This window comes from Juglans microcarpa x Juglans regia, chromosome 2S (genome assembly GCF_004785595.1).
Source record: "Juglans microcarpa x Juglans regia isolate MS1-56 chromosome 2S, Jm3101_v1.0, whole genome shotgun sequence".
In the NCBI taxonomy this organism is placed as follows: Eukaryota; Viridiplantae; Streptophyta; class Magnoliopsida; order Fagales; family Juglandaceae; genus Juglans; species Juglans microcarpa x Juglans regia.
In genome coordinates this window covers 29,726,520-29,739,068 of record NC_054597.1, presented here as the reverse complement: position 1 = coordinate 29,739,068, position 12,549 = coordinate 29,726,520, and positions in this window count along the sequence as shown.

The following is a 12,549-nucleotide window of genomic DNA, read 5'->3' as shown; positions in this document are numbered from 1 at the left end:
TTTCGCCACCCAAATTTCATTGTCCGTATATTTCCTTTTGCAGCCTGGTTGGTTCTTATCTAAGGTGTGCGTATTCATTTAAAAAAAATAGAGTTTACGTTTTAAAAAATAATTTTTTAATATAATTTTAAATTTATATAATTTTTTTTTTTTTTTTTTAAAAGAGAATGCTTAACATTGTATATCTGCCAGTATTATTTCTCTTATCTCTAATTGAAGTAGATGTACTTTTTCAACGACAATAAAAGAGGGAGATAGATTCATGTGTTGCCTTTTCTTTGTACATGATTACAATGATGGTGATTCTTTTTCAGACTTTTTGCTTAAAATAACGAGAGGATGTGCGTGAAGAGATGAAAGAAAAAGGAAAACCAACGAGCTTTCTTGCTGGGACAGTTGTAATCATATTACTATAAGAAGTAAGAACAAAAGTTTGTTCAAAAGGCTGCACGTAAGAAAATAACAGCTGCAAGATAGCTGTATTTTCTGACCGAATTCACTTAATATCAATTTGACTTTAGAGCAATGTTTTGGGCCACTGTAAATTAAATTTAATGAAATTTTAAAATTTGATTTAACGTATCATATTAGTTATTAATTCTTCAATTTTATATTTTATATTTAATATATACAGGATGTATATGAAATTATTAACCTCAGAAACCCGCGATTAATTAGCTAAAGAAACTCTAGGGATAGATAATTGCAAATTCATATCAAAACAAAGTCATCCATTACAAAATTTCTTCAATTGGAGAGTGTGTAAAAATTTCTATGGGGCCTTCTTCAATTCAGAACCTTTCTATAGGCCAGAAATTAAAAGCTAATTTGGCTAGTAAATGAGCTACGTTGTTAGCCTCCCTATGTGTACAAACTTAACTTTCTAGTTCACTTTGGTCTGTAACCAACCCCTCACCTCATCCACCACATTTCTATAAGCAGTAGCTAAATCATCCTTACTATTAGTAGCCTTGACTATAATCTGTGAGTCCCCTTCTAGAACAACATTCGAGAAATCAAGCTCATCATAAAGCTGAACAGCTCTTCTCAGTGCAAGACCTTCCCCAACTAGAGGATCTTGTAGGCAATCGACCACAGTACACAAGGAGGCCAAAACTTCTCCATCCTCATCCCTTATAACCATCCCTATACCCACCTTCTTCAGAGCAAAACAAACAGATGCATTCCAATTAACCTTCACGCAATAGGGTTTAGGCTTTTCCCATCTTCCTTCCCTATTGCAACTGGTAGCAGATCTCATCATACATTTTCTCTGCTCTTGTGCTGCCAAATACTCTCGATACCCATCCACAGCACATCTCATCACCTTTTTAGGATCAAGGAACTTATCTTCAAAAATACAGTTGTTCCTTCTGAGCCATAGCTTTCTCATAACACAAGCAACTAACTCCACTTCATCTTGTTTCAACCTGTCAGTCATTTTTCTTCATAGCTCCATGAAGCAAGACTCATTGCAGCTCCATTTTTGCACTAGGCTACACTCCTCATATCAAACATCTGATGCAGTTGGGCATGCCCATAGCACATGAACAATTGACTCAAGTTCCAAATTGCCAATAGGGCACATGTTGGATCTCACCACCTATTTCTTCCACAAGTTTTCTCTTGTTGGCAGCATGTCAAGGCAAGTCTTCCATATGAATTGCTTTACACATGGTTGCACATTAAAACCCCAAATCTTCCTTTAGAAATTACCATTATCATCCCCTGTAGAAGACTCACCCCATATTCTTTTACCTCTCAAGTACTCCACGTGGTAGGCATTCTTTACAGTGAACTTGCCATCTCCAGAAAAACCCCACGCCCTTTTGTTAGATGAAAAATTACTACCCAGTTGAATGCCTCTGATAAGTTCCACCTCTTCAACTGAAAACAAATAAAACAGAAGGTCCAATTTCTAGGTCCTCTCCTCTGCATTAATCAGATTATAACTTTGGAATCCCTATCCATCCTGTCAGCAGGTGATAATATACTAGAATAAGTCTTATAGGGCAGCCACTTATCACCCCATATATTCACACTCCTACCATCTTCCACTCCCTATGCAGCCCCTTCTCTGACTAAGTCCAAAGCAGACCATAGACTTCTCCACACATAAGAGAGCCCTTTACCCAGTTTAGCCTGTAACAACTCCCCATCCTTAAAATATTTTTGCCTCATCACAGTAGCAACTAGAGAGGATGGGTTGAGCAAAAAACCCCAACACTGCTTTGCAAGCATTGCAATGTTAAAGTATTCAAGATCTCGAAATCCCAACACCCCTTACTCTTGCTTTCACTGATTTTCCACCAGCTTCTCCAATGAATCTTCCTCTCATTTTGATTGTGGCCCCATCAGAACTTAGCCATAAGTAAGTTAATGTCAGCACAAAGTCTCTTAGGGAATTGAAAAATACTCATAGCAAAGTTGGGAATTGCTTGAGCCACTGCCTTCAGAAAGACTTCTTTTCCTGCTTGAGATAGGAAGTTGTTTCTAATCTTGGCCCAAACCCTCTCCTTTAGAACTTGAAAAGTATTAAATTTGGACCTACCAACCATAGTTGGTAATCCAAGGTATTTTTCATAGTTGCCACAAATAGTCACCCCAGTTGCATTTTTTATACTAGTTCTGGTAGAAATGCTTGTGTTAGAGCAAAAAACATTATAGTTTTCTGGAGGTTTTAGCATTGTCCTGATGCCTCTTCATAAGCCTTGAGCAGCCCATGTATACACTGCCATTCAGAGAGTTTAGCCCTTCTAAAGATTAGACAGTCATTTACAAAAAAATAGATGACTAACCCTTACACCCCCTTGCCACAGCCACTCCCCTCAAGGAACCACAAGCCTCAGCTCCCTTAAGTAGGGAAGAGAGACCTTCAGCACAAAGTATAAACAGGTAAGGGGAAATAGAATCCCCTTGCCTGAGTCCTCTGCTGAGCTTAAACCATCTTCCAGCTTCTACATTAACAAGCATAGAATAAGACACAAAGGTCACACATTTCATAATCCAAGTGATCCATTTCTCCCCAAAACCCATTCTCCTCATAACCTCCTCCAAGAAGACCCACTCAATTATGTCATAAGCTTTTGACATGTCCAAGGGCCATACTCCCCACCTTACATTTCAGCCTTGTTTTTATCGTGTGGAAGGTCTCATAAGCAACCATCACATTGTCTATGATAAGTCTCCTAGAGATGAAGGCACTCTAATTAGGAGAAATGATATGGGGCAACACCTTTTTAAGCTTGTTAGCTAATACCTTCGATACTAGCTTGTAAAGGACATTACACAAGCTAATGGGCCTGAACTCAGTTGCCAAAGTGGGGTTAGCGACCTCAGATATAAGTGCAATATAAGTCATGTTGACACAACTATCCATATCTGTCTCACTATTGAAGAAATGCAAAACAGCCTCTGTTACATCCTGTCCAACCACATTTCAGTAGGCCTTATAAACGCAAGCCCCATACCCATCAGGGTTAGGGGATTTAAGAGGAGCCATTTGGCTCAAAGCAAAGTCCACCTCCTCCTTAAGAACCTGCTTCTCTAGCTCATAATTCATATTAGAGTAAACACAAAAATTAAGGTCTTTAAGACAAACCTCAATAGCTTGTCTCGAAGGACTAGTGGAACTAAACATGTTATTGAAATACACATGGAACACCTCCTCAATATCCTTCTGAGTCTTTACTTTGTTGCCCCTTGAGTCAATTAATTCCCTGACCTGATTCTTCTTTCTTCTTTGGTTTACATAGGAATGGAAAAACTTGGTATTTTTGTCATCCAAGTTATACCAATTCCTTTTGGCTCTTTGCCTCCATTTCAAGTTTTCTTGTTCAAGGATGAGCCCCACTTGAGACTGCAACTGACCAATCAATTCCACATTGTGACTACCTTCATTCTCTTGCTCAGATTTAAAGCACTTGCCTCAAAACCTGCTCAGCTTCAATTTTTTTCTGTCTGCTCCAGTTTACTAATCCTTTCCCACACCTCATCAGTTTCTCTTGAACACCTTTCAAGTTCCCATCTTCACAGCCACTATTACCCCAAGCCCTTTCAATTATTGGTTTACCGTCCTCATCCAAGGCCCAAATTGCCTCAAACCTAAAAATCCTTTTCTTTATTCTTCTTCTAGCTGTTCCAGTAGGCATATGCATTAACAAAGCTTTGTGATTAGATTGTGTAGCATGTACTACTTCAATAGTTTTGTCTCTAAACATATCAGTCCACCTCCCACTAGCCATAACTCGATCCAATCTTTCCTTTGTGAAGGAATTATCTAAGTGTTTATTGCTTCATGTGTATTGGCAACCTGTCCAACCTATATAAGAGAGGCCATTAGACACCAAAGCCTGCCTAAAGCCATCCATTTGAGCCTTACCTCTCGGTTTACCTCCCACCTTTTCAGCCTGAGAAATTACTTAATTAAAATCCCCCATAACACACCAGGGCTTGTTATTAGGGTTTAATAAAGACAGTAAACTCCATGACTCCCTTCTTTTACTTGTCTCAGGATGACCATAGAAGCCAGAAAATTGTCAAGGAATCATCATCTCCAAACAGCATATACTAGCACTAACATGGTGAAATGAAAAATTAACAATTTTCAAATGTAATCAACCACAACTGTCACAACGAAATCTACCACAGCAACCTCAAACAATTGTTCCACTTGCAAAGTGGGGCTACCAACCTTCTTACTACCCCCCCCCCCCCCCCCCCCCCCCCCCCCCCCCCCCCCATATAGAGCTTTCAGCAAGCACTTGGCCCCCCAAAATGCACAACCACTCCCCACCTTCTTCTAACCCCTTCTCAGATCCCTCCCTGGATTGTTTAGCCCTTCTCTCCAACAGTTCTCCCTTATTCACCATACCTTTCTTGGTGCGAATTGTAAGAACTACTCTTAAACTCCCCCTTCCTTTAGGACTAATCTGTGCTCCTAGCCAACTCCCATACTGCATCTTACCTCCCTCCTCAACACCCCATTGGCACCCAACAACACCGTGCTTAATTCTTCCACACCGAAAACACAATTTAGGCAGTTTTTCATAAGTCAGTGGAACCCATATTCGACACCGAAAGAGGTTGGCCAGTCCTTCCCCTCGCCATAGCTTTCCTAGGTCCAAGATGATACAAACCCTAAGGAAACTACCCCAAGATGTACCATCACCTTTCGTCTCCACCTCCACGACAGAGCCCAATGATTCCCCGATCTACTTCCCAATCTTCCCGTTCATACAATCTAGTGGCAGATTATGCAATCTGCCCAGGATCTTTCATGATCAAACTCAAGCTTTTGAGGTGGGATAATACCATCAAACGGATTTAGTACAAAGAGATGATTATCAAACAGCCACGGCCTACCCTTTAAGATCTTCTGCTTATCATCCAAAAATTCAAACGAAATAACAAACAAGTTGTGACTTATCTCAAGGAAATCAAAAGATCCCTAAAGCCTCCAGATCTTTGTAAGAGTAGAAATGATGATTTCCTTGTTTGCCTTTCTTTCTGAAATCAACTTACCCACCAAGCACTTCTCCCTCTTCGTAAAGAAGCTGGCCAAATGCTCTAGATTAATTACATTATCTGTGTTCTCTTCCTCAGTAACCTTGTGGAATTCCTACTGTTCCTCTAGGTCCTCCATTATTTCCTTACTATAGCCGCAAACCACCCTCAGAACCACCCATGATCACCTCCAATCGTCTCTAGCAACGGCGCAGGCCACCATGAAAACCTTCAAGTAACCGTTATAACAAACTCAAGACATTCCTCGAGCACTCTCTCTCCACCTTTTCTAGAGAGAAAAGAGGAGACTAGGAAAGTTGAGAATTATTTCATCTACACCTACACAATTCGAAGATAAATTCAACTATATAATAAAAAAAAATAACTGCAAATCTAAAAAGAATGAGTTGCCCAGTTTGTTAACTTCAACCCCCTGGGCAAGTCACAAGCTAATAATTAAAAGGTGATAAATGAAAAGAAAAAATAATGCCTTCAAACAAAAGCCACATTTTTTTCAAAGTGATGAAAATTCCAACGAATATTGCTTGAATCCATTGTCAAGTTATAATACTTTTTTTTTAGGCAGAGTCGCATCATGATTCACAAGTCACATAACTTGCCTCATTGGTCTTTAATACCCAATCCTAAGGACAATAATTGTTTTTCGTGATTTATTTCTTAAAAACGTAATAATTTAACAAATATTGTCTTACCCACAAAAAAAAAACAAATTAAATTTTCGTTTAAAATATTTGCTAGAGAGTAATATTTCAAAACATAAGAAAAAAGATAAAATACTGAGTAGTTAAGATTGTAAAGGGAAGTGAGAGAAAAAAATAATAAAAAAAAAATAAAGAAAGATTCTTTTAATAGAATAGAGAAAAAATAGGATGTGAGATGTATGAGATTTTTAGAAGATGAATAAAATTTAAAAAAACTTAAAAAGAGAGATTATATTTAGCTAAAATTTAGAGAAAAATTTGCTAGATGCACTTGTTCCTTAATCCATATGTATTTCCCTTTCTTTTTTCGCTTTCAATTTCATTCTCTCTCTCGTTCTCTATTTCTCTCTCTCTTAGGGCTCCACCTCCGAGAAACCATTTAGAACCTGGCGCCACTCTCACCATTGCGAAACCCCCTTGCATCGAACTCCCTGCTCACTACCGCGTCGTTGCCTCCTCGTCTAGACGGTCAACCTTGCCTAGCTTTAGATTTTTGGGATTTATATTTACATGTGTTTTGGTTCGGAGGACAACTCAGCCAACGACTTTTAAGGTCATATTATTCAATTTTAGACTTTTATTTCTATTATTTGGGTTGTGATATTTTTGGGCTTTATGTTATTTCCTTTTGTTAGTTCTTAGATAAGTGCGAATACTGACTATAATTATATTTCTAAATTTTTTTCTTTGCATCTGCTCAACTTGCATCTGGTTTGAACGCTTGCACACTATATATATGTTTAATTGGAACCTATTTACTTTGGGTATTTTTCTAATCATATGAAAAAGCTGGGTTGTCTTGTTAAATGTCTTTATTTTTCTGGTCATGCGGTTCATTTTGTTGTGGAGATTAGCTACTCTGTGAATTGGAGTTGGTTCTTAATCCATAATATATCCAAAAAGTAAATATCCTTCCCTTTTGTTCCAAAAAGTAAATGTCTTCTCCTAAATCCTTTGGTAGTTAGTGGCATTGTTTAGTGCTTATAAATTGTGTTTATTTGTAAGATTGTGGGTCTTCCTTACATGTGCTGTAATCCTTGTTAATGATGTGAATAAGGTGACTAGCTGCCATTTTGGTCCTTCCCTGAGGTTGTCTTGTCCTGAAAAACACAAAAATATAGTTCAAACTTATCATATGGTTGATTGAAAATTGTGTATACCCCTTTTTGTCACATTCTTTAATGTTTACAAAAGAGATATCGTACTTGCACCTAAGGAGCTTTTGCACTGGTGGATGTTTGTTGAAATTGACTAGATTCTTTCAAATATGAGCCTTATATAGTCATTATTTTTCTTTGTTTGGCCCGAAATTGTCCTTATGAGTTGAACTATTATGTTAGTGAAACTCTAATATTTGAGAACCAACCTTGAACTATAATTTGGCATTCTTGCGATAGCAACTTATCTTTGTTGTTTCTATGATTGAAATGGCATCAATGGGTTGGTGCCTAATGGTTGATGCCGAATTTTTTTGGAAAGAAACTGACATTTGATTTATATATTGTCGCAAACACTGAGAAGTATTATATTGAATTTAAGGAAATTATACTTGTTTCTTCGAATAAGGCAGACATAATATATTTACAAGAAACCGAGCTAAAATGTGTTTCTAGGAGGATAATTCAAAGTGTTTGGACTTGTACTTATCCGGATTGGGCTTATCTTGCATCTAATGGGGCTTCAGGTGGGATCCTAGTGATGTGGGATAAATGAGCTGTGGAGAAATTGGAGGAGTTTGTAGGGGAGTATACTGTGGCATGTTCGTTTAAGAATGTGGCAGATGATTTTGTATGGGCCTTTGCAGGTTGATATGGCCCAAATGTAGACAATGATAAAAGATTCTTATGGGAGGAACTTGCTAGGTTACATAGCTGGTGGGAGCTTCCATGGTGTATAGGAGGGGATTTCAACGTCATCAGATTCCTTAGTGAACGATTTGGAGACAGTATGACGCGCCCGCAATGATAGAGTTTTCAGATTGTATTTTTGACTTAAACCTGTTGGACATTCCTCTCTTCGGGGGCTCTTTTACTTGGTCTAATCAGACATGGTCTCGGATGGACATATTTTTAATCTCCCCAAAGTGGGAGGTGCACTACCCGAAGGTGTGCCAAAAGCGACCGCAACGTCTTTGATCGGATCATTTTCCTATCTTGTTTGATTGTGGTGGCATTCAAAGTGGGCACCGATACTTTAAGTTCGAAAACATGTGGCTGAAAAGCAAAGCTTTTGTGTATAAGGTTAGGCAGGTAACCCCTCATTCTCAGTCCTTTGAAGATTTAGGGGAGCGAAATAAATGTATGGCGGAGGAGCTGCAACAACTTGAGAGGATTATTAAGGCTAGAATCCTTTCTCTAGAAGAGGCAACACGAAAGGCAGAGTTGGTTTCAGAATTGGAAAGAGTATTATCTTTGGAGGAGATTTCTTGGTGCCAGAAGTCGAGAGCATTATGATTGAAAGAAGGGGACCGGAGTACTAAGTTCTTCCATAGAGTGATTAACTTTCATAGAAGAAATAATACCCTTGAAATGTTGAATATTAATGGTATGGAATGCAAAGAGACCTCTTTGATTTGGTACCATGTAGTAGATTTCTATGATCAACTACTTACAGAACGTGAGGGATGGAGGCCAAAGCTGGATGGGCTTGATTTTGATACTACTGAGCCTCAAACAACGTCTTGGTTGGAGAGGCCTTTTGAAGACGAGGAAGTGTATGATGTAGTGAAACGTATGGGTAAAGATAACGTCCCAGGTCTAGATGGTTTCTCGATGTACTTTTTCCAATCATGCTAGGAGGTGGTGAAAGATGACATTATAAGCATATTTCATAAAATATTCTTGGTTGGGAAACTTGAGAAAAGCCTTAATGCTACTTTTATTACACTGATCCCGAAGAAGATTGGAGCGTCGGAGGTTAAGGATTTCAACCCATTAGTCTTGTGAATGGGGTGTATAAAATTATCTCGAAGATACTTGCCAATAGATTAGGGGAGATTTTGGGCAAGATCATTTGGAAGCCACAAAATGCGTTTGTTAGGGGGAGACAAATTCTTGATTCAGTTCTTATAGCGAATGAGGGCCTGGAGAGCAGATTAAAGGCTAGCTCCACAAGGATTAGTTAAAAACTAGACTTGGAGAAGGCATACGACCATGTAAATTGGGATTTTCTCCTATATTTGTTAGGAAGATGCCACTTTGGAGTTAGATGGCATACTTGGAGTAGTTGGTGCATCTTAACAGCAAAATACTAAGTCTTTATTAATGATTGTCCTACCAGTTTCTACAACAGCTCTCGGGGTCTAAGGCAAGGAGATCGTATGTCCCCACTTCTATTTGTTATCATTATGGAGGCCTTGAGTAGGATAATATCGATGGTGGCTATGCATGGGTTTGTGGTTGGATTTCTGATTGGTGACCCCAATAGGGGCAGTATTACTTTGTCTCATCTACTCTTAGCCGATGACACTCCTATTCTGTGAGGTGGATCGAAACCAGTTGAGAGCAGTGGAGGCTTTGTTATTATGTTTTGAAATAGTGTCAGGCTTGAAAGTGAATTTCGACAAGTCAGAGTTAGTGCTAGCGGGGAAAGTGAGTAATACTCGGCAGCTAGCTAGTGTACTTGAGTGTAAGGTAGTGTCTCTTCTTATTACCTATTTTGGATTGCCTTCGGGAGCTGTTGCAAGGGCCTTCTCCATTTGGGATTCAGTTATTGAGAAGATAGGAAGAAAATTAGCTGGGTGGAAGAGATTGTATTTGTTGAAGAGTGGCAGTTTGACTCTCATTAAGAGTACCCTTTCTAAATTACCTACGTATTACTTATCCTTGTTTCACTTGCTTGTCCATGTAGCGGCTAGGATTGATAAACTGTATCGAGATAGGAGATGAATTCAAATTTCACTTGCTTAGCTGGGATAAGGTGTGCAAATCAGTCTCGTCATGAGGTTTGGGTATAAAAAAATTGAGAATATTCAATCAAGCCTTACTTGGGAAGTGGCTGTGGAGCTATAACATGGAACTAGAAGCTCTTTGAAAACTGGTGATTGATTGCAAATATGGAAGATTATGGGGTGGCTAGTGCACTGATGAGGTAAATAGGGCCAATGGTGTGGGGGTTTTGAAAAGCATTAGGCGCGGGTGGGGGTTTTATAATAGCAATTCTAAGTTGATGTTAGGAGGGTTTAGAATTAAGTCTTGGAGGGACATATGGTGCGGGAATGAGGCCCTCAAGGATGCTTTCCCAGCTATTTTCCGAGTGGCCCGTAATCAAGAAGCTTCAGTAGAGGACCTTATGCTTCGATCAGGGGACCAAGTGCAGTGGAATGTCACGTTTAGTAAAGTGGTGCAAGATTGGGAAGTAGACAGCTTTGAAGCTTTTTTCAGCCTATGTGGTGGACTCCGGCGGGTAAGGGTATTTTTTCAGTTTGATCGTTCTATAAGGCCCTTACCCAAGCATCAAATTCTTAGTTCCAATGGAGGAGAATTTGGAGGAATAAGGTGCCTCCAAATGTGGTTTTCTTTACATGGACAACAATTTTGGGGAAGATCCTTACTACCGACAACCTGAGGAAGCGCATGATAGTTATTCTAGATTGGTGCTGCATGTGCAAGAGATCTGGCGAGACAGTGGGACACCTTTTGTTACATTGTGAGACAACTAGAGCCTTGGGGGTTGAAGTGTTTAGCCGAGTAAAGTTATCATTTCTCATGCCTGCAACTGTAGTTGATCTATTGGCTAGTTGGACACTTTCGAGAGGAGTCCCACAAATCAAGGCGGTGTGGAAGATGATCTCGATATATATTATGTGATGTATATGGCAAGAACGCAACAATCGGACTTTCGAAAACAAGGAGCGGTCACTAGAGGAACTTAGTTCTCTTTTTTTCGTACTTTATTTCTATGGGCCATAGCTTTAGATTTTAATGACATGAATTTTCATGACTTTCTAGCTTCTATTACTTCGACCTAGATAGGTCTTATTTCTTGTATACCATCTTGTGTACTCGGGTTTTGCCTATTTCTATTAATAATATTATTGATTACTTATAAAAAAAAAAATCTTTTGACTTGTCATTGAAGGCAAAGATGATGGGAAAGAGAGCAATATAAGCTGTTCGAGTCTTTGTTGAAGAGGTTGGGATCAATGATTCTCTCATTCATGAGGATTTCTTTTGTAGAAAGAGAGGCCATGCTGCAGAAGTTGTTTCCAAATAGCGAGATCATGCCAGGTTTAGACTTTTTTTTACTGGATGTTTTAAGTTGCCTTCTTAGACTATATTAGTCTTGGTTTACACTTTTTATGTTTTCTGACATCTCATAGTGGGATTCTAATCTTCATTTTTCTAATATCAAAGGATTTTAGGCAATGAACAAACTACCCTCATTGCATAGCACTTCATGTATTGTTCTCTTGACCTCTTACCATGTGATCACAACAGAAAGTGGCTTTTCCTGTGATCATATTTGTCCATATTACCCACATATAATGCCACAAATGTCTTTCTCTGGCATTTTCTAGTCGTAGCAATATCGTCAGAAATAACTGGCCCAACATACTACTAGTTCTTGCGATCTCAATTTCTGTATGAAAAAGTATCTTTTCTGGCATGACCAAATCCTCAGATAAAGTGTACATTTTACTGGAAAAATGTGGCCCAGCAGGTGGTCTCTTCACCAGGAAAAAGTTATTATGGTGACATCTCTCACCGGAATTGAGTATTTTTGTCCATAATATACAACAGCAAATGGGTAATTCCTGTGAATTATTTGGATCAAATATACATATTTCTGGTGATAGTGACTTGCAGGAAATGTATTTCCCATATAGGATTTCTGTCCATAATTTCTATGCCAGAATTAGCCTTATTTTATTTGTAACCAAATTGTGTCGTCAGAAATAATGTGTTTCTCGCGGTTTGTATTTGCGAGATTTATGGAGTTATGGCATATATAGGTCCTTCAGAAACACACAACACCGATAAAAAAAATTCACCAGAAATAATTATTTTTGACATGAACACAATCGTCAGATATGTCCTTCTAGTTTATACAAATAGATCATTTTTTTAGACATGCTTAACATACCGGAAAAAAATATATTAAATTATTATTATTTTTTTTACAATTGTCACGGCTTACATCCATTAAATTATATGCAGTACTTGTAATTGATTTGCTTTTTGTGTTTCCACATTGCATAATAGGGGATAAAAGCAGATTTTAAACTAAACCACATGCATGTCCATAAAATCTGCCTTGAGCTGTAAACTTCATGCCTAACAAGTCAATGTAGTTTTAACCAGAAGTGACCAGCATAAATCTA